Raw genomic sequence first — 25,471 nt, forward strand, 5'->3', positions numbered from 1 at the left:
TATTATTTTTAGTCCTAAAATTTGCACCGAGGTCGCTGTGTGAGTAAGATAAGCGACCCTAGTGGCCGACACAAACACCGGGCCCATCTAGGAGTGGCACTGCAGTGTCACGCAGGATGTCCCTTCCAAAAAACCCTCCCCAAACAGCACATGACGCAAAGAAAAAAAGAGGCGCAATGAGGTAGCTGTGTGAGTAAGATTAGCGACCCTAGTGGCCGACACAAACACCGGGCCCATCTAGGAGTGGCATTTTTGTTCTCCATATTTTAATAGGCACAACTAAAAGGCACCTCAGGTAAACAATGGAGATGGATGGATTGGATACTAGTATACAATTATGGACGGGCTGCCGAGTGCCGACACAGAGGTAGCCACAGCCGTGAACTACCGCACTGTACTGTGTCTGCTGCTAATATATAGACTGGTTGATAAAGAGATAGTATACTCGTAACTAGTATGTATGTATAAAGAAAGAAAAAAAAACCACGGTTAGGTCACTGGTATATACAATTATGGACGGGCTGCCGAGTGCCGACACAGAGGTAGCCACAGCCGTGAACTACCGCACTGTACTGTGTCTGCTGCTAATATATAGACTGGTTGATAAAGAGATAGTATACTCGTAACTAGTATGTATGTATAAAGAAAGAAAAAAAAACCACGGTTAGGTCACTGGTATATACAATTATGGACGGGCTGCCGAGTGCCGACACAGAGGTAGCCACAGCCGTGAACTACCGCACTGTACTGTGTCTGCTGCTAATATATAGACTGGTTGATAAAGAGATAGTATACTCGTAACTAGTATGTATGTATAAAGAAAGAAAAAAAAACCACGGTTAGGTCACTGGTATATACAATTATGGACGGGCTGCGGAGTGCCGACACAGAGGTAGCCACAGCCGTGAACTACCGCACTGTACTGTGTCTGCTGCTAATATATAGACTGGTTGATAAAGAGATAGTATACTCGTAACTAGTATGTATGTATAAAGAAAGAAAAAAAAACCACGGTTAGGTCACTGGTATATACAATTATGGACGGGCTGCCGAGTGCCGACACAGAGGTAGCCACAGCCGTGAACTACCGCACTGTACTGTGTCTGCTGCTAATATATAGACTGGTTGATAAAGAGATAGTATACTCGTAACTAGTATGTATGTATAAAGAAAGAAAAAAAAACCACGGTTAGGTCACTGGTATATACAATTATGGACGGGCTGCCGAGTGCCGACACAGAGGTAGCCACAGCCGTGAACTACCGCACTGTACACTGGTTGATAAAGAGATAGTAGTATACTCGTAACAACTAGTATGACACTATGACGGTATAAAGAATGAAAAAAAAACCACGGTTAGGTGGTATATATTATAATAATAATACAATTATGGATGGACGGACTGCCTGCCGACTGCCGACACAGAGGTAGCCACAGCCGTGAACTACCGCACTGTACACTGGTTGATAAAGAGATAGTAGTATACTCGTAACAACTAGTATGACACTATGACGGTATAAAGAATGAAAAAAAAACCACGGTTAGGTGGTATACAGTATATTATAATAATAATACAATTATGGATGGACGGACTGCCTGCCGACTGCCGACACAGAGGTAGCCACAGCCGTGAACTACCGCACTGTACACTGGTTGATAAAGAGATAGTAGTATACTCGTAACAATTAGGATGACACTATGACGGTATAAAGAATGAAAAAAAAACCACGGTTAGGTGGTAGGTATATAATAATAAATAATACAATTCTGGTCGGACGGACTGCCTGCCGTGTGCCGACACAGAGGTAGCCACAGCCGTGAACTACCGCACTGTACACTGGTTGATAAAGAGATAGTAGTATACTCGTAACAATTAGGATGACACTATGACGGTATAAAGAATGAAAAAAAAACCACGGTTAGGTGGTAGGTATATAATAATAAATAATACAATTCTGGTCGGACGGACTGCCTGCCGTGTGCCGACACAGAGGTAGCCACAGCCGTGAACTACCGCACTGTACACTGGTTGATAAAGAGATAGTAGTATACTCGTAACAATTAGGATGACACTATGACGGTATAAAGAATGAAAAAAAAACCACGGTTAGGTGGTAGGTATATAATAATAAATAATACAATTCTGGTCGGACGGACTGCCTGCCGTGTGCCGACACAGAGGTAGCCACAGCCGTGAACTACCGCACTGTACACTGGTTGATAAAGAGATAGTAGTATACTCGTAACAATTAGGATGACACTATGACGGTATAAAGAATGAAAAAAAAACCACGGTTAGGTGGTAGGTATATAATAATAAATAATACAATTCTGGTCGGACGGACTGCCTGCCGTGTGCCGACACAGAGGTAGCCACAGCCGTGAACTACCGCACTGTACTGTGTCTGCTGCTAATATAGACTGGTTGATATTTAAAGAGATATTAGTAGTATACAACAATACTATACTGGTGGTCAGGCACTGGTCACCACTCCTGCAGCAAAAGTGTGCACTGTTAATTAATATAATTGTACTCCTGGCTCCTGCTAACAACCTGCAGTGCTCCCCAGTCTCCCCCACAATTAATTATAAGCTTTTAATTTATACATTGATGACTGTGCAGCACACTGGGCTGAGCTGAGTGCACACAGACTGAGTCACACTGTGTGACTGACTGTGCTGTGTATCGTTTTTTTTTTCAGGCAGAGAACGGATATAGCAGAGAGAAGTGAACGGATATATTATATTAAATAAAAGTTAACTAGCAACTGCACTGGTCACTGACTGTGGTAAACTAACTCTGTCTGCGACTCTGCACAATCTCTCTCTATCTAATCTATCTATCTCTATTCTAATGGAGAGGACGCCAGACACGTCCTCTCCCTATCAATCTCAATGCACGAGTGAAAATGGCGGCGACGCGCGGCTCCTTATATAGAATCCGAGTCTCGCGATAGAATCCGAGCCTCGCGAGAATCCGACAGCGTCATGATGACGTTCGGGCGCGCTCGGGTTAACCGAGCAAGGCGGGAAGATCCGAGTCGCTCGGACCCGTGGAAAAAAAAGTGAAGTTCGTGCGGGTTCGGATTCAAAGAAACCGAACCCGCTCATCTCTACTGAAGATTTGGTGGTTCTACCAGGTACCTGTAAGCACGGCCAGATTACCCACAAGGCAGATAGGTGGGCCCTTAGGGCTCGGGGGTGGTCCAAGGGGCCTGTGACACCTGCCACTGGCATCATCATAAGGCGAGAGGTCTGAACTGGGGAAGGGTCCCCTGTGCCGCAACTTGAATTAACAAAGTGATCTGCTGCCCAGCTTCCTGCAAACTGACAATATGCCAGGACTGGGCTGCATGAAATCCTGGACAGGCCTAGTGTGTGGCACTGGCCCCTGGCTATAGGGAAGGACGTGTGTGTGTGTGTGTGTGTGTGTGTGTGTGTGTGTGTGTGTGTGTGTGTGTGTGTGTTTGTACAGATAGATACACATAGGGTATCAAATAAGTATCTTATGTAGGGCCCCATGGGGCCTAAATCTGAGCAGAATCAAGAAAATGTGGCCCCACATTTGCATTGCAATACTGGTAATTGTGGCACTGTACAGCGGGCCTGAGGCCACGATACTGTCCCTTATTTTTACCCACACACCCCATGCCAACCTGGCTTTCCCTCCCAGACAGGGCAGCCTGAAAGTTGTCATCTATCGTCTATGCCTCCTCCTCCTCGGCCTCAAGCCCTGGGCTGCAGCACCAGACGCACACCCCTCTTTACACCCCTCGCCCTCAAAATTAATTTAAACCAGCTTTATGTATACAGAATTTTACAATCTTCAAGCAATCGCACCTTCGTTGAGATCTTTAATAGAGCAGTGAGGAGTAATGATTGTCCCCTGAAACCTTTTATCTGTGATATTAGTAGCAATCTAAAGATTATTACAGGGCACATCAAAACAAAACGCAACGGAAAAAGTAACATTATTTGCAGGAGAACTGTCATCAAATTATTACAGCCTATAATCCATTATAATATTCTCTCTTGATGTTTCCTCTATCCCATTTTCCTTTCTGTGTGACAAAAAGCAAGAGAGAAGTGATTTGCATAAAAAATAGTTTCATATAATACACAGGATTCGGAAAGATGCTATTTGTTTACGTAAAAAATTTGCATACTTTTTAATATTCTTGACAGTAAAAATGTCACTTTTTCTGAAGATGGGCCTGAATCATGTTTGTAAGTAAAGCAAAAAAGCAAGCGACTGCGCAAAACCATGCTGGCAGGTGGGGCAGATGTAACATGTGCAGCGAGAATTAGATTTGGGTGGGTTATATTGTTTCTATGCAGGGTAAATACTGGCTGCTTTATTTTGACACTGCAATTTAGATTTCAGCTTGAACACACCCCACCCAAATCTAACTGCTCTCTGCACATGTTATATCTACCCCCCCTGTAGTGCAACATAATATTGCCCAGTTGCTTGATGTTTTACTTTACTTACAAACATAAATCAAGCCTGATGTTTCTGGGGCCTGCAGGTGTCACTATCACAGCTGCAATTTCCTGAGAGCCTAGTCGCTGACTACACTCTGCTGCATTGACAACAGAGACATCTGCCAACTAAACTGTGCTGCAAAAGTTTGTAAATAACGATAAATGCAATAAATGTTATTGATTGCAACATTCAATGCAATAAATGACAAAATGAATTACATTTTTGATAGTCACTCCTTCACTTAAGATTGGACATTTCTACTTTGAGAGTCATTAAGGCTACAAAGTGTCCTATTATGAAGAGCTGTTAATTTTTCCGCCTCCCTGTTGCTGGTCTAACGTCCGGGACAACATCAAATCTAATTTACACTCAACGTGTGGTGTTGTCTGTGGATAATTATGCCGCTGCAGCTGTGTGAAAGATAACTTTGTGAATTACAAAAATGCACAAGAACCGCATTAGATAATTAGAAAATAAATGACTTTTGGTTCTACAATACCTCATGTTTTATATTTTTTCATGTTAATAAAAGGTTATCATTGGATACTAATGAGCAGTTGTTCTCATCTCAACCCTGTTTCCAAACAGGTCATGTGCTGAGGATTTCTCTCTGTGGAAGCAGGCGGGATAATTCCTCACCCAGCAAAATAGGTTAGCTCACTTGGGCATGATTAAAGAGATTCAGAAAACATGACCTGTTGGTGGTACGTGAAGACTGGAGTTGAGAGCTCCTGCTATATACAGTAGAAAGCACATACTGTACTGTAAAACTTGTCTATGCAATTACTCTGCATAGGGGGCTTAGCTTTACCAATATAGGTTCATTCAAAATGAATGAGGAACCTATGTGTAACTTGCGTTAGGCTGCCTTCTATGTTCCAAGAATCTAATTTGTTTTTCCATCCTACAATGAAGAACGCCTGTCCTTTAAATCTCTTGTCAGAGATCCCCTCAAACTGGGGGAGATTGCTTTGGTCATACCTCCTAACTGTCTAGATTTTTGCGGGACAGCCCTGTTTTCTGGGACTGTCCCGCTGTCCCACCCGCAGATCGCAGTATCCCGCGGTGGGGGGGTTAGTTGGGGGGCTCTGTCACTCGCTGCAGCGGTGAATAGACGCTGTGGGCATGCGCACAGCGTCTTTTCACAGAGACAAGAGGGACAGGGGGCATGCCAGCAGCTCACAGAACCCTGGTCATGCACCCATAGTGACGGAAAACGGCGGCGTGTGTCTCGCAATCGCGGCATTACCATGAAGCCACGCCCCTTTACTGAGGTAACGCCCTCTTTTTCCGGGCGGGTGCAGCGTCCTTCCTCCCGAAAGTTGGGAGGTATGCTTTGGTGCATTTATTCCTCCAACCTTACGGAGCAAGTCTGAAATGGTTGAGAAGATATCCTGCGACCTGCTGGGTATATTAGCTTGGTGATCAGAGCACAGCAGCCCCACGTTAGTCCTGTCATTTTATAATTCATATCCAAGCTAGGTTTAAATCCAGAGAAAGCTGCTCACACAAGAAGAATAGAAGTAACTGATGATGACTTGGGGTCTATTTATGTTCGTGACAAAAAATAATTGTCTTATCACTATACATTGCATCCAGCTGCGTTTCTAGAGAGGAGGGGACCCGTGTGCAGACTCCTTCCTGTAGCCGCCACCGCCGCTGCAAGCGCTCTCAGCGCTGAGACTCTGGCACAGTGCCAGAGTCTACAGCGCATGCGCAGGACTCCGAAAAATGGCAGCCGCGCTGTGTCTCTAGTGGTCAGTGCGCTAGTGTCGGCGGTGACGGCTACGGGAGAGGAGGGGGCCCACACACAGTCGCCGATGGACGCCGGAAAGGTACAGTAAGTATAGGAGAAATGGGTGCAGTGTGTGCAGTGTAGGCCCCCACCGCACACACTGCTCCCATTATAGATACGCCAGTGATTGCATCAGTTCGATGTGATATATATACAGTAGTTTTGATAAGTAGCAGTTCATGAATACTCACCTTTCCAGCGATGCGCTCCGGTGTTCTGGGCGACAGCGGTGCTGTCTTTTCCTGCGGTCCCCTCTGCGGGTGCTTGGAGTCAGACAGCGGGGCCCTTCTGCGCGGGAGCCATTTGATATGCCACCTGTCAGGATCCCGGCTCTCACCATACCAATGCCGGAATCCCGACAGCAGGCATACCGACACCCCTGGAGGGACAATATATAGCGTGGCATGCCTAGCGCACCACCGTGCCCGCAAGAGGCTCTTTTGCGCTCACCCCACAGCCTGCATGCTGGCGGTTGGGATCCCGGCACTGGTATGTTGGGCGCCGGGATCCCAAGCGCCGGCATAACATACTACACCACTTTTGCGCATGCAAAGCAGCTTCCCATTCTTTCATGAACTGCAAAAAGTATGGCGATGCGATTCAGGCGCAGAGCCGGGAGGAGTAAGGGACTTCTCCACGGTAACCGTTCCGTGAATAGGTCAGGGGATGATTTGCCCAAGTGCCTCAATCTAACGTTCTGTTAATGTGGTGTGTGTCAGCGGGCCACAACTCATGCTTTTACTTATTATCTATAGCTGTGCTTCTCAAATCCAGTCCTCAGGATACACTAACAGTGCATGTTTTCCTGGTCTCCTCAAAAGTCAGGGGGCAGATGTACTAAGGGTTGGAGAAAGTGGAGAGAGATAAACTACTAACCAATCAGCTCTTAACTGTCATTTTTCAAACACAGCCTGTAACATGGCAGTTAGGAGCTGATTGGTAGGTACTTTATCTCTCTCCACTTTATCACTCTCTGGTACTTAGGACATCTCCACCAAACTCACAAGTGAAATAATTAGAACCACCTGTAAGACATTCCGGTCAGTAAAGAATACACCTGGGCTCTAGCCAGGAGAAATGGAAAACATGCAAAGTTTTTGTGTGCTCAGGGCTGGAGTTAAGATGGTATGGTAGACTTTACCCGATTTCTGCCAAATCTAAGGAAATAATATCAGGACAAATGGCTATAACCCGAGTCTGACAGATTACACTGTGCGTTAGGACCAATGACAGATATTACCAGTAACATCTGCTACCTGCAGGGGCTGCCTGGTAGTGGAAGCGCTCCCTGCTAATCCCATGCTGGGCAGGTCATCCCAGAAGGTGGTGTTTTATCCCCCTGGTACTGCAATTGGCAGAGAGAGTGCTTCCAACGGGAAGCCACTCCCTTGCTACGTATAATGGCAGCCCCATCTGACTTTGACAGGCTGCAGCCAATGCACATCCTTGAAGTCCTTGTGATCCCGTGCATGGGCACATTTCACACCAGAAAAGTACTCTTGGTAAAAGGATGTAGAAGCCGCCGCTGGTTAGGACTGTTGAGTGGTAGAGTGTGTGATATTAAAGTTGCAGGATGTCTCCTATCCTGTATAATCAGCCTTAGAATAGCATATGGCCCATCATAATCAACCCCCTTCAATGGGAACGCCGGACACTCTCTGCAGCAGTAGCCTAAGTGCTATTAGGAATAAATCACCAATTATGCCATATGTCATGATAGCCTTTGACATGTGGGGTTTAATTAAAGTTAACAAGCAGTTAATGGAGGACTCTTCATTAATCCCAATATGTTTACTTGTTGTGAAAGCAAGCCAGCACTGGAAATCTGCACCACATTGCACATGCTCAGAGCTAGTGAGTGCAAATGCTAGCGAGTATTCAGGTCTCTGGGACCAATTGTTTCCGTTCCTATATCCATTTACTGTACATGCGTTTACTAATGTTACTTAATGCTAGAAAAAGTACACAGGGCTGCCAAGAGAAGTCCTGGGCCCCGGTACAACAACTTCCTGGGCCTCAGCGCCCCCCCCCCCCCTCCCCCTGGAGGGGGTGTGACCACAGCATTCTGGGGGCATGGCCACACCTCTTTGGGGGCTTGTCTAGCACATGAGAAGCACCCACTCACAGGAACATGGCATGCCTACCAGCCAGGGTAGTAGAGAGCCTGGCTGGGCCCGGGTACTTTTCAGGGGGTGTGGCCTAATCACAGGAGGCGTGGCCTAATCACAGGAGGCATGGCCTAATCACAGGGGGCATGGCCTAATCGCAGGAGACACCCTTAGAAAAAAATTCAGAAAAAATTTGTATTTTAAGCACTTCCCTGGCAACACTGCAGCCCAGCATACAGCAGCGTGTGCTGGGCTGAGAAGAAAAGCTGCAACTACTGCTTCCAGGTAAGAGGGGGGGCGGGGGGGGACCTGGGCCCCCACTGGGCCCCTCCATCAGACCTAGGCCCAGGTAATTTGTATCCTCCCCCCTCACTCTCAGCGCTACTGAAAGTACATTTGTTGGGCCTGATTCGGATTAGTATGTAAACCTGATGGCCTAGGCATCTGCGAATCTATAATGAGTGCAGTATAGGTATGAGGTCATATAGGCCCCTCGGTCCAGGTGGGTCCACACCGTACACCCGGCACCCGCATTGGCACTACTGCTGCAGCTGAAATGGTGTTGCGGTCATTCTCCCAGTGATTCGCACATGTGCAGTAGAGATCTGTCACCAGAAACATGGCGGCACCGACACACCAGCAGAGTCTACTGTGCAGCAGAGAGAAGGGGCCGTATGGAGTGTGCACACGGGAACCCTCCTCCCTCAAACCGCCCCTGTGCCTAAGGGGATATTCACTAAAAATGTGATGTGTTGCGGCTGGCAAACACCAAAGCCACCTGCAGATAGGTCAAACCGCATGGATCTGACGGGTGTGGTTCATGAGGTCGACATGAGTTAGGTCAACATACATTGGGTCGATCACGTTTGGTCGACATGATCACTAGGTCGACATGGAAAAGGTCGACATGAGTTTTTTTACCTTTTTTTGGTGTCTTTTTCTTCAAAAAGTGACGGGGAACCCCAATTAGTGCACTGTGTCCCCTCGCAACGCTCGGAACAGGTTACCGTTCCCAATTGAAGTCGACGTGGATCGTTAAGTATGAATGAGGTCAGAAAATGTAAAAACTGCGAAAAACTCATGTTGACTTTTTTCTATGTCGATCTAGTACGTGTCGACCCAGTGACCATGCCGACCTAATGCATGTTGACCAAACGTGGTCAGCCCAATGTATGTCGACCTAACTCATGTCGACTTAATGACCGCCATCTGGTTCTGACAGGCAAGGTACAGTAGCTCAAGGAGCTCCCGATCTGACCTCATAAAGCATAAGCAGAAAACTGATTAACCTACATTCCCCGGCTGATGCGGAGTTTAATGTATACACAACTGTAAAGCGTATCTTACGTGCTTGCACACTGCGCATACTTCAGGAGCCATGTATACGCATGTACGGGCAATGTAGAGTCAGAAGCCATCAGTCGCATCTCCAGTTGCGCCGGTCCGAGGAATAGTGGGATATTGTCCTAAAGGTAACGGTCAGGGAGGGACTAGTGACGGGACTGCAGACTATGTAAATTGTGTGTACATGTGATTGGAGCCTATTTTAGATGTGTGTTTTGCACCAAGGATAGGACTGGAGTGCAAGTGAGCACTGATAATGATGATGATGATGACTATGAACCGAATGGTCAGTCTGGCCGCAGAGAGGCGTAGAAGTAGAAGTCTGCATTTGTTTGTATGTGTAATTCAGGTGCAATTACTACTGATGTGCGTTTATACTGTATTATCCCTTGGGGAAATGAATCAAGCCATGGAGATAGATAAAGTGGAGTGAGATAAAGTACCACCCAAATAGCTTTTAACTGCTATTGTACAGGCTATGTTTGGATAAATGACAGAAGCTGCTTCGTTGATACTATATCTCTTTCCACTGTAACTCTCAAAACTTTGATACATTTATCAATGCACCTCTCTCTCTCTCTAAGGTTTGATCCCCCCCCAAATAAAAAGTGTAAGACTACATAAGAAGAGAAGGTAAATTGCCATGGTTAGTTAACTGGTAAAGGTTTCAATTAAACAAAGGGTTGTTTCTCTGACGTCCTAGTGGATGCTGGGAACTCCGTAAGGACCATGGAGACTGGGCACTCTAAAAGAAAGATTAGGTACTATCTGGTGTGCACTGGCTCCTCCCACTATGACCCTCCTCCAGACCTCAGTTAGATTTCTGTGCCCGGCCGAGCTGGATGCACACTAGGGGCTCTCCTGAGCTCCTCAAAAGAAAGTTTATTTTAGGTTTTTTATTTTACAGTGAGATCTGCTGGGAACAGGCTCACTGCATCGAGGGACTAAGGGGAGAAGAAGCGAACCTACCTGCTTGCAGCTAGCTTGGGCTTCTTAGGCTACTGGACACCATTAGCTCCAGAGGGATCGACCGCATGGAACTGGCCTTGGTGTTCGTTCCCGGAGCCGCGCCGCCGTCCCCCTTACAGAGCCAGAAGCAAGAAGAGGTCCGGAAAATCGGCGGCAGAAGACATCAGTCTTCACCAAGGTAGCGCACAGCACTGCAGCTGTGCGCCATTGCTCCTCATACACACTTCACACTCCGGTCACTGAGGGTGCAGGGCGCTGGGGGGGGCGCCCTGAGGGCAATATATGACACCTTGGCTGGCAAATCTACATCATATATAGTCCTAGAGGCTATATAGATGTAAAATTACCCCTGCCAGTATTCCAGAAAAAGCGGGAGAAAGTCAGTTGAAAAGGGGCGGGGCTTCTCCCTCAGCACACTGGAGCCATTTTCTCTTCACAGTGCAGCTGGAAGACAGCTCCCCAGGCTCTCCCCTGTAGTTTTCAGGCTCAAAGGGTTAAAAAGAGAGGGGGGGGCACAAAATTTAGGCGCAATATTGTATATACAAGCAGCTATTGGGAAAAAATCACTCAATATAGTGTTAATCCCAAAATTATATAGCGCTCTGGTGTGTGCTGGCATACTCTCTCTCTGTCTCCCCAAAGGGCTGTGTGGGGTCCTGTCCTCAGTCAGAGCATTCCCTGTGTGTGTGTGTGCGGTGTGTCGGTACGGCTGTGTCGACACGTTTGATGAGGAGGCTTATGTGATGGCAGAGCAGATGCCGATAAATGTGATGTTGCCCCCTGTGGGGCCGACACCAGAGTGGATGGATAGGTGGAAGGTATAAACCGACAGTGTCAACTCCTTACATAAAAGGCTGGATGACGTAACAGCTATGGGACAGCCGGCTTCTCAGCCCGCGCCTGCCCAGGCGTCTCAAAGGCCATCAGGGGCTCAAAAACGCCCGCTCCCTCAGATGGCAGACACAGATGTCGACACGGAGTCTGACTCCAGTGTCGACGAGGTTGAGACATATACACAATCCACTAGGAACATCCGTTACATGATCCCGGCAATAAAAAATGTGTTACACATTTCTGATATTAACCCAAGTACCACTAAAAAAGGGTTTTATGTTTGGGGAGAAAAAGCAGGCAGTGTTTTGTTCCCCCATCAAATGAGTGAATGAAGTGTGAAAAAGCGTGGGTTCCCCCAATAAGAAACTGGTAATTTCTAAAAAGTTACTGATGGCGTACCCTTTCCCGCCAGAAGATAAGTTACGCTGGGAGATATCCCCCTAGGGTGGATAAGGCGCTCACACGTTTGTCAAAAAAGGTGGCACTGCCGTCTTAGGATACGGCCACTTTGAAGGTACCTGCTGATAAAAAGCAGGAGGCTATCCTGAAGTCTGTATTTACACACTCAGGTACTAGACTGAGACCTGCAGATAGTGCTGCTGCAGCGTGGTCTGTAACCCTGTCAAACAGGGATACTATTTTGCGAACATAAGACGTCGTCTTATATATGAGGGATGCACAGAGGGATATTTTGCCGGCTGGCATCCAGAATTAATGCAATGTCCATTCTGTCAGGAGGGTATTAGAGACCCGACACTGGACAGGTGATGCTGACTTTAAAAGGCACATAGAGCCTTATAAGGGTGAGGAATTGTTTGGGGATGGTCTCTGGGACCTCGTATCCACAGCAACAGCTGGGAAGAAAATTTTTTACCTCAGATTTCCTCACAGCCTAAGAAAGCACTGTATTATCAGGTACAGTCCTTTCGGCTTCAGAAAAGCAAGCGGGTCAAAGGCGCTTCCTTTCTGCACAGAGATGAGGGAAGAGGGAAAAAGCTGCACCAGTCAGCCAGTTCCCAGAATCAAAATTCTTCCCCCGCTTCCTCCGAGTCCACCGCATGACGCGGGGGCTCCACAGGCGTAGCCAGGTACGGTGGGGGGCCGCCTCAAAAATTTCAGCGATCAGTGGGCTCGCTCACAGGTGGATCCCTGGATCCTTCAAGTAGTATCTCAGGGGTACAAGCTGGAATTCGAGGCGTCTCCCCCCCGCCGTTTCCTCAAATCTGCCTTGCCGACAACTCCCTCAGGCAGGGAGGCTGTGCTAGAGGCAATTCACAAGCTGTATTCCCAGCAGGTGATAGTCAAGGTGCCCCTACTTCAACAAGGACGGGGTTACTATTCCACACTGTTTGTGGTACCGAAACCGGACGGTTCGGTGAGACCCATTTTAAATTTGAAATCCTTGAACGTATACATACATAAAAAAATTCAAGTTCAAGATGGAATCGCTCAGGGCGGTTATTGCAAGCCTGGAGGAGGGGGATTACATGGTATCCCTGGACATCAAGGATGCTTACCTACATGTCCCCATTTACCATCCTCACCAGGAGTACCTCAGATTTGTGGTACAGGATTGCCATTACCAATTCCAAACACTGCCGTTTGGACTGTTCAGAGACCTCCTGAAACCAAAACAGGTATCGGTGCATCACTGCACACGAGTCCTGGGAAAAATGGTAGCTTCTTACGAAGCAAAATTCCATTCGGCAGGTTCCATGCAAGAACCTTTCAGTGGGACCTCTTGGACAAGTGGTCGGGACCGCATCTTCAGATGCATCGGCTGATAACCCTGTCTCCAAGGACCAGGGTATCTCTACTGTGGTGGCTGCAGAGTGCTCATCTTCAAGAGGGCCGCAGATTCGGCATACAGGACTGGGTCCTGGCAACCACGGATGCCAGCCTTCGAGGCTGGGGGGCAGTCACACAGGGAAGAAATTTCCAAGGACTTTGGTCAAGTCAGGAGTCGTCCCTACACATAAATATTCTGGAACTGAGGGCCATTTACAATGCCCTAAGTCTGGCAAGGCCTCTGCTTCAAAACCAGCCGGTACTGATCCAATCAGACAACATCACGGCAGTCGCCCATGTAAACCGACAGGGCGGCACAAGAAGCAGGATGGCGATGGCAGAAGCCACAAGGATTCTCCGATGGGCGGAAAATCACGTCTTAGCACTGTCAGCAGTGTTCATTCCGGGAGTGGACAACTGGGAAGCAGACTTCCTCAGCAGACACGGCCTACACCCGGGAAAGTGTGGACTTCATCCAGAAGTCTTCCAACTGTTGGTAAACCGTTGGGAAAGGCCACAGGTGGACATGATGGCGTCCCGCCTAAACAAAAAACTAGATATTGCGCCAGGTCAAGGGACCCTCAGGCAATAGCTGTGGACGCTCTAGTGACACCGTGGGTGTACCAGTCGGTTTATGTATTCCCTCCTCTGCCTCTCATACCAAAGGTACTGAGAATAATAAGAAAACGAGGAGTAAGAACGATACTCGTGGTTCCGGATGGGCCAAGAAGAGCTTGGTACCCAGAACTTCAAGAAATGATATCAGAGGACCCATGGCCCCTACCACTCAGACAGGATCTGCTACAGCAGGGGCCCTGTCTGTTCCAAGACTTACCGTGGCTGCGTTTGACGGCATGGCGGTTGAATTCCGGATCCTAAAGGAAAAGGGCATTCCGGAAGAAGTCATTCCTACGCTGATAAAAGCCAGGAAAGAAGTAACCGCAAACCATTATCACCGTATTTGGCGAAAATATGTTGCGTGGTGTGAGGCCAAGAAGGCCCCAACAGAGGAATTTCAGCTGGGTCATTTTCTGCACTTCCTACAGTCAGGGGTGACTATGGGCCTAAAATTGGGTTCCATTAAGGTCCAGATTTCGGCTCTGTCGATTTTCTTCCAGAAAGAACTGGCTTCACTGCCTGGAGTTCAGACATTTGTAAAGGGAGTGCTACATATTCAGCCCCCTTTCGTGCCTCCTGTGGCACCTTGGGATCTCAACGTGGTGTTGAGTTTCTTAAAATCACATTGGTTTGAGCCACTTAAAACTGTGGATTTGAAATATCTCACGTGGAAAGTGGTCATGTTATTGGCCTTGGCTTCGGCCAGGCGTGTGTCAGAATTGGCGGCTTTGTCATGTAAAAGCCCTTATCTGATTTTCCATATGGATAGGGCAGAATTGAGGACTCGTCCCCAGTTTCTCCCTAAGGTGGTATCAGCTTTTCACTTGAACCAACCTATTGTAGTGCCTGCGGCTACTAGGGACTTGGAAGATTCCAAGTTACTGGACGTAGTCAGGGCCTTAAAAAATTATATTTCCAGGACGGCTGGAGTCAGGAAAACTGACTCGCTTTTTATCCTGTAGGCACCCAACAAAATAGGTGCTCCTGCTTCTAAGCAGACTATTGCTCGCTGAATTTGTAGCACAATTCAGCTGAAGCATTCTGCGGCTGGATTGCCGCATCCTAAATCAGTAAAAGCCCATTCCACGAGGAAAGTGGGCTCATCTTGGGCGGCTGCCCGAGGGGTCTCGGCTTTACAATTTTGCCGAGCTGCAACTTGGTCAGGGGCAAACACGTTTGCTAAATTCTACAAAATTGATACCCTGGCTGAGGAGGACCTTGAGTTCTCTCATTCGGTGCTGCAGAGTCATCCGCACTCTCCCGCCCGTTTGGGAGCTTTGGTATAATCCCCATGGTCCTTACGGAGTTCCCAGCATCCACTAGGACGTCAGAGAAAATAAGATTTTACTCACCGGTAAATCTATTTCTCGTAGTCCGTGGTGGATGCTGGGCGCCCATCCCAAGTGCGGATTGTCTGCAATACTTGTATGTAGTTATTGCCTAACTAAGGGTTATTGTTGAGCCATCTGTTGAGAGGCTCAGTTATATTTCATACTGTTAACTGGGTGTAGTATCACGAGTTATACGGTGTGATTGGTGTGGCTAGTATGAGTCTTACCCGGGATTCAAAATCCTTCCTTATTGTGTCAGCTCTTCCGGGCACAGTATCCTAACTGAGGTCTGGAGGAGGGTCATAGTGGGAGGAGCCAGTGCACACCAGATAGTACCTAATCTTTCTTTTAGAGTGCCCAGTCTCCTGCGGAGCCCGTCTATTCCCCATGGTCCTTACGGAGTTCCCAGCATCCACTACGGACTACGAGAAATAGATTTACCGGTGAGTAAAATCTTATTTTTTTTTTCTCTTTTTAAGGATAGAATGGTAAAATGTGTGAGTAATTATATGTAGCAGAGACATAATTATACAGTAGTTTGACCTTGGTTCGCAAGAGAACAGATTTGTAATCTACGCTAAATGTTCTGCAAAGTGTCAGTGCATCTGAGTAGTGGACAATGGTAAAATACTTTGTTCTTTACGACGGCTGATGCAGCGTTTCTTGTAAATGGGTCCAAATTACTTTAAATAAAAATGCCCACAAGTATAGCATATAACCCCCTAAATTGGGCTATGCATACTGTATATTGAGATGGGTATGTACTGTAACAATGTCAACACTGTTAAAATATAAAAATGCAATGGGCAGGATCCCTCTCAGAGGGAAAGTGCGATAGAAGCCCATAGACTTCTATAGGGCAACATGACGTTGCCCATCTCATCCAAGCCCCTGAATCTATCGCATACAGGGGCTTGCTGCATATGTGTTTGGATAGTGCAGGTGGTTTGGTGCAGGGGTGGGGAACCTTTTTTCTATCAAGGGCAATTTGGATATTTATAAAATCCTTAGGGGGCCATACAAAAATTATCAACTTAAAAATTAGCCTGCCCCCAGTAATTATTCCCCAGTAGATATGCCTCCAGTAGTTATGTCCCCTGTAGTGCACTGCCAGATACACATATGCCCCCAGTAGTGCAGTGCCAGATACACATATGCCACCACAGTGCCAGATACAGATATGTCCCCACAGTGCCAGATACAGATATGTCCCCACAGTGCCAGATACAGATATGTCCCCACAGTGCCAGATACAAATATGCCCCCACAGTGCCAGATACAAATATGCCCCCACAGTGCCAGATACAGATATGTCCCCACAGTGCCAGATACAAATATGCCCCCACAGTGCCAGATACAAATATGCCCCCACAGTGCCAGATACAGATATGTCCCCACAGTGCCGGATATAGATATGTCCCCACAGTGCCAGATACAGATATACCCCCACAGTGCAAGATACAGATATACCCCCACAGTGCCAGATACAGATATGTCCCCACAGTGCCAGATACAGATATGTCCCCACAGTGCCAGATACAGATATGTCACAACAGTGCCAGATAAAGATATGTCCCCACAGTGCCAGATACAGATATGTCCCCACAGTGCCAGATACAGATATGCCTCCACAGTGCCAGATACAGATATGCCCCCACAGTGCCAGATACATACATGTCCCCACAGTGCCAGATACAGATATGTCCCCACAGTGCCAGATACAGATATGCCCCCACAGTGCCAGATACAGATATGACCCCACAGTGCCAGATACAGATATACCCCCACAGTGCCAGATACAGATATGCCCCCACAGTGCCAGATATAGATATGCCCCCACAGTGCCAGATACAGATATGCCCCCACAGTGCCAGATACACACATGTCCCCACAGTGCCAGATACAGATATGTCCCCACAGTGCCAGATACAGATATACCCCCACAGTGCCAGATACAGATATACCCCCACAGTGCCAGATACACACATGTCCCCACAGTGCCAGATACAGATATGTCCCCACAGTGCCAGATACAGATATGCCCCCACAGTGCCAGATACAGATATGTCCCCACAGTGCCAGATACAGATATACCCCCACAGTGCCAGATACAGATATGCCCCCACAGTGCCAGATACAGATATGCCCCCACAGTGCCAGATACAGATATGCCCCCACAGTGCCAGATACAGATATGTCCCCACAGTGCCAGATACAGATATGTCCCCACAGTGCCAGATACATATATGTCCCCACAGTGCCAGATACAGATATGCCTTCACAGTGCCAGATACAGATATACCCCCACAGTGCCAGATACAGATATGTCCCCACAGTGCCAGATACAGATATGCCCCCACAGTGCCAGATACAGATATGTCCCCACAGTGCCAGATACAGATATGCCTCCACAGTGCCAGATACAGATATGTCCCCACAGTGCCAGATACAGATATACCCCCACAGTGCCAGATACAGATATGCCTCCACAGTGCCAGATACAGATATGTCCCCACAGTGCCAGATACAGATATGCCCCCACAGTGCCAGATACAGATATGCGCCCACAGTGCCAGATACAGATATACCCCCACAGTGCCAGATACAGATATGCCCCCACAGTGCCAGATACAGATATACCCCCACAGTGCCAGATACAGATATACCCCCACAGTGCCAGATACAGATATGCCCCCACAGTGCCAGATACAGATATATCCCCACAGTGCCAGATACAGATATGCCCCCATAGTGCCAGATATGCCACCACAGTGCCAGATACAGATATGTCCCCACAGTGCCAGATACAGATATGCCCCCACAGTGCCAGATACAGATATGTCCCCACAGTGCCAGATACAGATATGCCTCCACAGTGCCAGATACAGATATGTCCCCACAGTGCCAGATACAGATATACCCCCACAGTGCCAGATACAGATATGCCTCCACAGTGCCAGATACAGATATGTCCCCACAGTGCCAGATACAGATATGCCCCCACAGTGCCAGATACAGATATGCGCCCACAGTGCCAGATACAGATATACCCCCACAGTGCCAGATACAGATATGCCCCCACAGTGCCAGATACAGATAGACCCCCACAGTGCCAGATACAGATATACCCCCACAGTGCCAGATACAGATATGCCCCCACAGTGCCAGATACAGATATATCCCCACAGTGCCAGATACAGATATGCCCCCATAGTGCCAGATATGCCACCACAGTGCCAGATACAGATATGCCTCCACAGTGCCAGATACAGATATGCCTCCACAGTGCCAGATACAGATATGCCTCCACAGTGCCAGATACAGATATGTCACCACAGTGCCAGATACAGATATACCCCCACAGTGCCAGATACAGATATGTCCCCACAGTGCCAGATACAGATATGTCCCCATAGTGCCAGATATGCCACCACAGTGCCAGATACAGATATGCCCCCCCAGTGCCAGACACAGATATTCCCCATGGTGCCAGATACAAATATGTCCCCACAGTGCCAGATACAGATATGCCCCCACAGTGCCAGATACAACCCCTGATTGGCTGCCGGTCTGCTAGCTCTGATTGGCTCACGAACCGGCGGCTGGTTTGAAATCCTACACGTCACCGCCAGACATAGGCCACGCCCCTTTTTCTAATTTGTACCAATTTTTATGTGTAAAATGTTGGAGGGTATGCAATAAGGACTCCATGTATAGAGTGTAAAGACTTCATGGTATCAGAAACTTTGGAGCTGGATCCAGAGGAAACAGGATAAGTCGCAAGCTGGTAAAAAAAAGAAAGAGAATGGAGTGAACACAGATGATATAGTGGGCCTAATTCAGACCTGATCGCAGAAGCAAAATTGTTCTCTAATGGGTTAAAATAAGATTTTACTTACCGGTAAATCTATTTCTCGTAGTCCGTAGTGGATGCTGGGGACTCCGTAAGGACCATGGGGAATAGACGGGCTCCGCAGGAGACAGGGCACTTTAAGAAAGAATTTGGATACTGGTGTGCTCTGGCTCCTCCCTCTGTGTCCCTCCTCCAGACCTCAGTTAAAGAAACTGTGGGGGTAATTCCAAGTTGATTGCAGCAGGAATTCTGTTAGCAATTGGGCAAAACCATGTGCACTGCAGGAGGGGCAGATATAACATGTGCAGAGAGAGTTAGATTTGGGTGTGGTGTGTTCAATCTGCAATCTAATTTGCAGTGTAAAAATAAAGCAGCCAGTATTTACCCTGCACAGAAATAAAATAACCCACCCAAATCTAAAGGGCCCTACTCACTGGCCGACCCGCCGCCGAGCTGCCCGACGGCGGATACGGCCGACGAGCGACCCGGCGGCGGGGGGGCAGTGACGGGGGGAGTGAAGTTTCTTCACTCCCCCCGTCACGCGGCTGCATTGAAGTGCAGGCAAATATGGACGAGATCGTCCATATTGGCCTGCATGCACAGCCGACGGGAGACCAGCGATGAACGAGCGCGGGGCCGCGCATCGTTCATCGCTGGAGTCTCCACACTGAAAGATATGAACGAGTTCTCGTTCATTTATGAACGAGATCGTTCATATCTTTCAAAAATTCGGCCAGTGTGTAGGGCCCTTAACTCTCTCTGCAAATGTTATATCTGCCACACCTGCAGTGCACATGGTTTTGCCTAACTGCTAAAAAATTTCCTGCTGCGATCAACTTGGAATTACCCCCTGTGCCCGGAAGAGCTGACAGTACAAGGAAAGGATTTTGGAATCCAGGGCAAGACTCATACCAGCCACACCAATCACACCGTATAACTTGTGATAAACTTACCCAGTTAACAGTATGAACAACAATAGAGCATCAGATCAACCCTGATGCAACTATAACATAACCCTTATGTAAGCAATAACTATATACAAGCATTGCAGAAAAAGTCCGCACTTGGGACGGGCGCCCAGCATCCACTACGGACTACGAGAAATAGATTTACCGGTAAGTAAAATCTTATTTTCTCTAACGTCCTAGTGGATGCTGGGGACTTCGTAAGGACCATGGGGATTATACCAAAGCTCCCAAACAGGCGGGAGAGTGCGGATGACTCTGCAGCACCGAATGAGCAAACACAAGGTCCTCCTCAGCCAGGGTATCAAACTTGTAGAACTTTGCAAAAGTGTTTGAACCCGACCAAGTAGCTGCTCGGCAAAGCTGTAATGCCGAGACCCCTCGGGCAGCCACCCAAGAAGAGCCCACCTTCCTTGTAGAATGGGCTTTTACTGATTTTGGCAGCGGCAATCCCGCCGCAGAATGAGCCTGCTGAATGGTGTTACAGATCCAGCGAGCAATAGTTTGCTTTGAAGCAGGAGCACCCAGCTTGTTGGGTGCATACAGGATAAAGAGTGACTCAGTTTTCCTGACTCTAGCCGTTCTGGCTACATAAACCTTCAAAGCCCTGACCACATCTAGTTACTCGGAATCCTCCAAGTCACGAGTAGCCACAGGCACCACAATAGGTTGGTTCATATGAAAAGATGACACCACTTTTGGCAGAAATTGCGGACGGGTCCGCAATTCCGCCCTGTCCATATGGAAAACCAGATAGGGGCTTTTATGTGACAAAGCCGCTAATTCTGACACACGCCTAGCTGAAGCCAAGGCTAATAGCATGACCACCTTCCACGTGAGAAATTTTAACTCCACGGTTTTAAGTGGCTCAAACCAGTGTGACTACAGGAAACTCAACACCACGTTAAGATCCCAAGGTGCCACTGGAGGCACAAAAGGGGGCTGAATATGCAGCACTCCCTTTACAAGCGTCTGAACTTCAGGAAGAGAAGCCAGTTCTTTTTGAAAGAAAATGGATAGGGCCGAAATCTGGACCTTAATGGAACCCAATTTTAGGCCCAAAGTCACTCCCGACTGTAGGAAGTGAAGGAGACGGCCCAGCTGGAATTCCTCCGTAGGGGCATTCCTGGCCTCACACCAAGCAACATATTTTCGCCATATACGGTGATAATGTTTAGCCGTCACGTCCTTCCTAGCCTTTATCAGCGTAGGAATAACCTCATCCGGAATGCCTTTTTCTGCTAGGATCCGGCGTTCAACCGCCATGCCGTCAAACGCAGCCGCGGTAAGTCTTGGAACAGACAGGGCCCCTGTTGCAACAAGTCCTGTCTTAGAGGCAGAGGCCATGGGTCCTCTGTGAGCATTTCTTGCAGCTCTGGATACCAAGTCCTTCTTGGCCAATCTGGAACAATGAGTATTGTTCTCACTTCTCTTCTTCTTATGATTCTCAGCACCTTGGGTATGAGAGGAAGAGGAGGAAATACACAGACCGACTGGAACACCCACGGTGTCACTAGAGCGTCTGCAGCTATCGCCTGAGGGTCTCTTGACCTGGCGCAATACCTCTGTAGCTTTATGTTGAGGCGGGATGCCATCATGTCTACTTGTGGCAGTTCCCACCGACTTGCAATCTGCGTGAAGACTTCTTGATGAAGTCCCCACTCTCCCGGGTGGAGGTCGTGCCTGCTGAGGAAGTCTGCTTCCCAGTTGTCCACTCCCGGAATGAACACTGCTGACAGTGCACTTACGCGATTCTCCGCCCAGCGAAGAATTCTGGTGGCTTCCGCCATCGCCACCCTGCTCCTTGTGCCGCCTTGGCGGTTTACATGAGCCACTGCAGTGATGTTGTCTGACTGAATCAGCACCGGTCGGTCGCGAAGCAGGGTCTCCGCTTGACGTAGGGCGTTGTATATTGCCCTTAGTTCCAGGATGTTGATGTGAAGACAAGTCTCCTGACTTGACCACAGTCCTTGGAAATTTCTTCCCTGTGTGACTGCTCCCCACCCTCGGAGGCTTGCGTCCGTGGTCACCAGGACCCAGTCCTGAATGCCGAATCTGCGACCCACGAGAAGGTGAGCACTCTGCAGCCACCACAGGAGAGACACCCTGGCCCTGGGGGATAGGGTGATCAGCCGATGCATCTGTAGATGTGATCCGGACCACTTGTCCAACAGATCCCATTGAAAGGTCCTCGCATGGAACCTGCCGAAGGGAATGGCCTCGTATGATGCCACCATCTTTCCCAGGACTCGCGTGCAGTGATGCACCGACACCTGTTTTGGTTTTAATAGGTCTCTGACCAGAGTCATGAGCTCCTGAGCCTTCTCCATCGGGAGATAAACCCCCTTCTGGTCTGTGTCCAGAATCATGCCCAGGAAGGGCAGACGAGTCGTAGGAATCAACTGCGACTTTGGAATATTTAGAATCCAGCCGTGCTGTTGTACTTGTAACACTTCCCGAGAGCGTGCTACGCTGATCAGCAACTGCTCTCTGGACCTCGCCTTTATGAGGAGATCGTCCAAGTATGGGATAATTGTGACCCCTTGCTTTCGCAGGAGCACCATCATTTCCGCCAATACCTTGGTAAATATTCTCGGTGCCGTGGAGAGACCAAACGGCAACGTCTGGAATTGGTAATGACAATCCTGTACCACAAATCTGAGGTACGCCTGATGGGGTGGATAAATGGGGACATGAAGGTAAGCATCCTTTATGTCCAGAGACACCATAAAATCCTCCCCTTCCAGGCTTGCGATGACCGCTCTGAGCGATTCCATCTTGAACTTGAACCTTTTCAGGTATATGTTCAGGGATTTTAAATTCAATATGGGTCTGACCGAACCGTCCGGTTTCGGTACCACCAACATGGTGGAATAGTAACCCCTTCCCTATTGAAGGAGGGGAACCTTTACCACCACCTGCTGAAGATACAATTTGTGAATTGCAGCTAACACTATTTCCCTCTCTAAGGGGGAAGCTGGCAGGGCCGATTTGAGGTAACGGTGAGGGGGCATCTCTTCGAATTCCAGCTTGTATCCCTGAGACACAATCTCTATAGCCCAGGGATCCACCTGGGAGTGAACCCACTTGTGGCCGAAATTTCGGAGACGCGCCCCCACCGGGCCTAGCTCCGCCTGTGGAGCCCCAGCGTCATGCGGTGGATTTAGTGGAAGATTTAGTGGAAGCCGGGGAGGACTTCTGTTCCTGGGAACTAGCTGTATTGTGCAGCTTCTTTCCTCTACCCCTGCCTCTGGCAAGAAATGACGCACCTCGGACTTTCTTGCCTTTTTGTGATCGATAGGACTGCATTTGGTAATACAGTGCTTTCTTAGGTTGTGAGGGAACATATGGCAAAAAAATTGACTTTCCAGCCGTAGCTGTGGAGACCAGGTCCAATTCCTCACCCTTGTAAGGTAAAACCTCCATGTGCCTTTTTGAGTCGGCATCGCCTGTCCATTGCCGAGTCCACAGGACCCTTCTGGCAGAAATCGACATTGCATTTATTCTAGAGCCCAGTAGGCTAATGTCTCTTTGAGCATCTCTCATATATAGGACAGCGTCTTTTATATGCCCCAGGGTCAGTACTATAGTATCCTTGTCCAAGGTATCAAGTTCCTCAGATAAGGTATCTGTCCATGCTGCTACAGCACTACACATCCAGGCCGACGCAATCGCCGGCCTTAGTAAGGTACCTGAATGTGTATAAATGGACTTCAGGATACCCTCCTGCTTTCTATCCGCAGCATCTTTTAGGGTGGCCGTATCCTGTGACGGTAGGGCTACCCTCTTGGATAAGCGTGTTAAAGCTTTGTCTACCCTCTGGGAGGATTCCCAGCGTAACCTGTCCGTTAGCGGGAAAGGATTAGAGATGAGCGGGTTCGGTTTCTTTGAATCCGAACCCGCACGAACTTCACTTTTTTTTCCACGGGTCCGAGCGACTCGGATCTTCCCGCCTTGCTCGGTTAACCCGAGCGCGCCCGAACGTCATCATGACGCTGTCGGATTCTCGCGAGGCTCGGATTCTATCGCGAGACTCGGATTCTATATAAGGAGCCGCGCGTCGCCGCCATTTTCACTCGTGCATTGAGATTGATAGGGAGAGGACGTGTCTGGCGTCCTCTCCATTAGAATAGAGATAGATAGATTAGATAGAGAGAGATTGTGCAGAGTCGCAGACAGAGTTAGTTTACCACAGTCAGTGACCAGTGCAGTTGCTAGTTAACTTTTATTTAATATAATATAGCCGTTCACTTCTCTCTGCTATATCCGTTCTCTGCCTGAAAAAAAAAACGATACACAGCACAGTCAGTCACACAGTGTGACTCAGTCTGTGTGCACTCAGCTCAGCCCAGTGTGCTGCACAGTCATCAATGTATAAATTAAAAGCTTATAATTAATTGTGGGGGAGACTGGGGAGCACTGCAGGTTGTTAGCAGGAGCCAGGAGTACAATTATATTAATTAACAGTGCACACTTTTGCTGCAGGAGTGGTGACCAGTGCCTGACCACCAGTATAGTATTGTTGTATACTACTAATATCTCTTTAAATATCAACCAGTCTATATTAGCAGCAGACACAGTACAGTGCGGTAGTTCACGGCTGTGGCTACCTCTGTGTCGGCACACGGCAGGCAGTCCGTCCGACCAGAATTGTATTATTTATTATTATATACCTACCACCTAACCGTGGTTTTTTTTTCATTCTTTATACCGTCATAGTGTCATCCTAATTGTTACGAGTATACTACTATCTCTTTATCAACCAGTGTACAGTGCGGTAGTTCACGGCTGTGGCTACCTCTGTGTCGGCACACGGCAGGCAGTCCGTCCGACCAGAATTGTATTATTTATTATTATATACCTACCACCTAACCGTGGTTTTTTTTTCATTCTTTATACCGTCATAGTGTCATCCTAATTGTTACGAGTATACTACTATCTCTTTATCAACCAGTGTACAGTGCGGTAGTTCACGGCTGTGGCTACCTCTGTGTCGGCACACGGCAGGCAGTCCGTCCGACCAGAATTGTATTATTTATTATTATATACCTACCACCTAACCGTGGTTTTTTTTTCATTCTTTATACCGTCATAGTGTCATCCTAATTGTTACGAGTATACTACTATCTCTTTATCAACCAGTGTACAGTGCGGTAGTTCACGGCTGTGGCTACCTCTGTGTCGGCAGTCGGCAGGCAGTCCGTCCATCCATAATTGTATTATTATTATAATATATACCACCTAACCGTGGTTTTTTTTTCATTCTTTATACCGTCATAGTGTCATACTAGTTGTTACGAGTATACTACTATCTCTTTATCAACCAGTGTACAGTGCGGTAGTTCACGGCTGTGGCTACCTCTGTGTCGGCAGTCGGCAG

The sequence above is a fragment of the Pseudophryne corroboree genome, chromosome 10 (assembly GCF_028390025.1).
Source record: "Pseudophryne corroboree isolate aPseCor3 chromosome 10, aPseCor3.hap2, whole genome shotgun sequence".
In the NCBI taxonomy this organism is placed as follows: domain Eukaryota; kingdom Metazoa; phylum Chordata; class Amphibia; order Anura; family Myobatrachidae; genus Pseudophryne; species Pseudophryne corroboree.